This window comes from Drosophila ficusphila, unplaced genomic scaffold (genome assembly GCF_018152265.1).
Source record: "Drosophila ficusphila isolate 14025-0441.05 unplaced genomic scaffold, ASM1815226v1 contig_74, whole genome shotgun sequence".
Lineage (NCBI taxonomy): Eukaryota > Metazoa > Arthropoda > Insecta > Diptera > Drosophilidae > Drosophila > Drosophila ficusphila.
Genome location: NW_025064680.1, coordinates 1,082 through 4,242, shown reverse-complemented (window position 1 = coordinate 4,242; position 3,161 = coordinate 1,082). Strand labels below are relative to the sequence as shown.

Below are 3,161 nucleotides of genomic sequence, written 5' to 3'. Positions count from 1 at the left end.
GACGAGCAAAACTGTAACACGATTTCATTGTTTCAACTGCCAAAAGGTAACTTTTTCTAATGCACGGATTTTTGAAGATCTTAGTCTTGTTTTGTAGGTTATATTATTTACTACTATTAAGTAAAATTCAAAGCCATTTGATATCAGTTAAAGAAAATGACACCCCACAAAGTCAAATGTTACAGTTTTGCACTCTGGTTATTTTTTTAAGAAATATTTTTATTAATGATTTTTTAATAGTGAGTTCACATCCCTTGACTTTTTAGCTCTTCTATGCGTCTGGGCATTTTTGGGTACACCGTCGTACCATTTCCGGGGGAATATCATTCCATACGCCCTGTTGCCGCTCTCACAACTCCTTCATTCCATTTGGAGGAACTGCATATTTCTCCAGATGAGATTTCACATGACTCCACAGTTTTTCTGTTGAATTCATGTCGGGAGATTGTAGTCGCCACTTCGTAGATTGAAATTTCTGTTTGAAATCACTTTTTACCAATATGGACGTGTGCTTGGGTCGTTGTCTTGCTGAAAAACGCATTTTTCGGCAGAAAGACCCAATTTTCCAAACTTCCTTTGGAAGATTTTCTTGTAAAATGGATAGATATTGCACCTTTCGCAATATTCCATCGATTTACAACAAGGAGCCAACTCCATTTAAATTAATGCTCCCCCAAACCATGATGGAACCGCCACCGTGCTTGATAGCGAATTGGGATACTGTAAGTCATTGCTACCAGTGTCTTAAAAAGCAAACAATTCCAAAATACTTTTGTTTTCAAGGTTTTATGGTCGGATGAAACAAAAATTAATCGCTTCGAGTCAGATGGGCGCTCTTGGTATTGGACTAGAGATCCCACGATCCAGTCACCAAGGAATGAGTGACAAACCGCTAGCGGTTCCATGGTTTGGGGGAGCATTAATTTAAATGGAGTTGGTTCCTTGTTGTTAATCAATGGAATAATGCAAAAGGAGCAATATCTATCCATTTTACAAGAAAATCTTCCAAAGGAAGTTTGGAAAATTGGGTCTTTCTGCCGAAAATGCGTTTTTCAGCAAGACAACGACCCCAAGCACACGTCCATATTGGTAAAAAAATTGGATTTCAAAACAGAAATTTCAATCTATGAAGTGGCGACTACATCTCCCCGACATGAATCCAACAGAAAACTTGTGGAGTCATGTAAAATCGCAGCTGGAGAAATATGCAGTTCCTCCAAGTGGAATGAAGGAGTTGTGAGAGCGGCAACAGGGCGTATGGAATGATATTCCCCCTGAAATGGTACGACGGTGTACCCAAAAATGCCCAGACGCATAGAAGAGCTAAAAAGTCCAAGGGGATGTGAACTCACTATTAAAAATCATTAATAAAAATATTTCTTAAAAAAATAACCAGAGTGCAAAACTGTAACATTTGACTTTTTTTACAGGTTGGGGTGTCATTTTCTTTAACTGATATCAAATGGCTTTGAATTTTACTTAATAGTAGTAAATAATATAACCTACAAAACAAGACTAAGATCTTCAAAATCCGTGCATTAGAAAAAAAGTTACAGACCTTTGAAGTTGAAACAATGAAATTGTGTTACAGTTTTGCTCGTCAGTGTATGTATATTTATATATATATGTACCGACAATATAAATATGCTGACAAAGCGAAATGACAAACATTATTCACAGACAATACTGCTTTAGAAATATCAAAAATCTCAAGTCAAGCCAACAAATCAAACTTAGGCAACAATCAGGCAAAGCAACAATCAAAATCAATGGCGATATTTCGAGTGTATCTCATAAATAAATTAATTGTGACAATATTCAATTGATTTGATTTGAAATTATCGCATTCAGCTGTCAAACTCTCAGCGACAACGTTTTTTCAATTGTTTCAATTTCCAGCTGATTCTTTCAATGTCTGTTTCCATTCCCCCCTTTAACCCACTTGAATGTTTTTTTCTGATTTGATTTTGATTCGATCTGAACACAGAAATCGTTTGGCCCCAATACCAATGTGGGAAAATGTTTTTACGCAGTGGTGGGCCAAGAGGGGGTTCACTTATCAATACTCAGCAATCAGTGTTGGCAAATGAAGTGGCGAAGTGCGAGTTGTTGAGTTCTGATTGCAAAGGGATTTGAACTATGCGAAGCATTATAAAGATAATGTGTGTACTACAGAAAAGTTCTTAACATTTTATACAATTTTCACACTCAATATGTAGTTTATATTTTCTGTATAAATTCATTAAATGTTTCATTGGTAAGGGAAACCAAAATTCGTGGAAAGAAAATATAAGAAATGCGCTCTCTCTTGACATTAACATCGTACGTCGATTAATAATTTCTGGATTCCGTTGAAAGCTACATTTGATTGTCCGACTTGAGCTCTCGTTGTTGTTGTTGTACCAAATTGAATTCATTTACATGGATCATATTTCTTTGTTTTGCCATGCTGTCCATGTTAAACAATTTGTTTGGATGTCAACACTCGACCGGCGCCTCCAACCAGCAGCAACCGAGACAAAGTCAACATCAAAAGCAGACAGCAGCAGAAAACCAAAACCAAAAACCGAATCAACAACAAACTCAGCAACTTTTTGTTAAAAATAAAATAGCTGTGATTGTGGAGCAAAGGGAGAAGTGGGGAACGTCTTACTCCAAAGTTTTTTCTTTCCTCTTTCGGCCAAGAGATCTTGTGAGGCGCTGAAGTTGCCAGTTCGCCGGACTCCATTCAACTGGCTCGTTGGTCTAGGGGTATGATTTCCGCTTAGGGTGCGGGAGGTCCCGGGTTCAAATCCCGGACGAGCCCAAGTCAAAGAAATTTTTTGTTCATTTTTTTTTTGCATCTCTAGTAGATAAGATTGTAAATTAAAAAGAAATGCTAAGGCAAATTTTAAATCAAAAGCTTTCTATAACAAGTATTTCTCAATATAAGATTAAGTCTTTGACCAACGTTTACATATCTTATTAATCTTATAAAAAGAAGCCTCAAAAAAATTTAATTAAAATATATCTTCTTTGTAAAGTACCCAAGAACTCAAAATCATTATACCTGTGTATTCTATAGATTTATTGGTGCACTTAGGGCCAGACAAACAAGCTATCAGAAGTTCATACTGTGGCAAAATTTTTATGGTATCTTGTGACTTCAGGGCTAGCCCCTG

General features: G+C 36.6%; 1 non-coding gene across 1 annotated transcript; it reads left to right on the top strand.

Moving 5' to 3' along the window:
* Window positions 1-2,734: 2,734 nt before the first annotated feature.
* Window positions 2,735-2,806, top strand: Trnap-agg. Its single transcript has one exon. It is a non-coding gene; the product is annotated as a tRNA-Pro (tRNA).
* The last annotated feature ends 355 nt before the right edge of the window (window positions 2,807-3,161 follow it).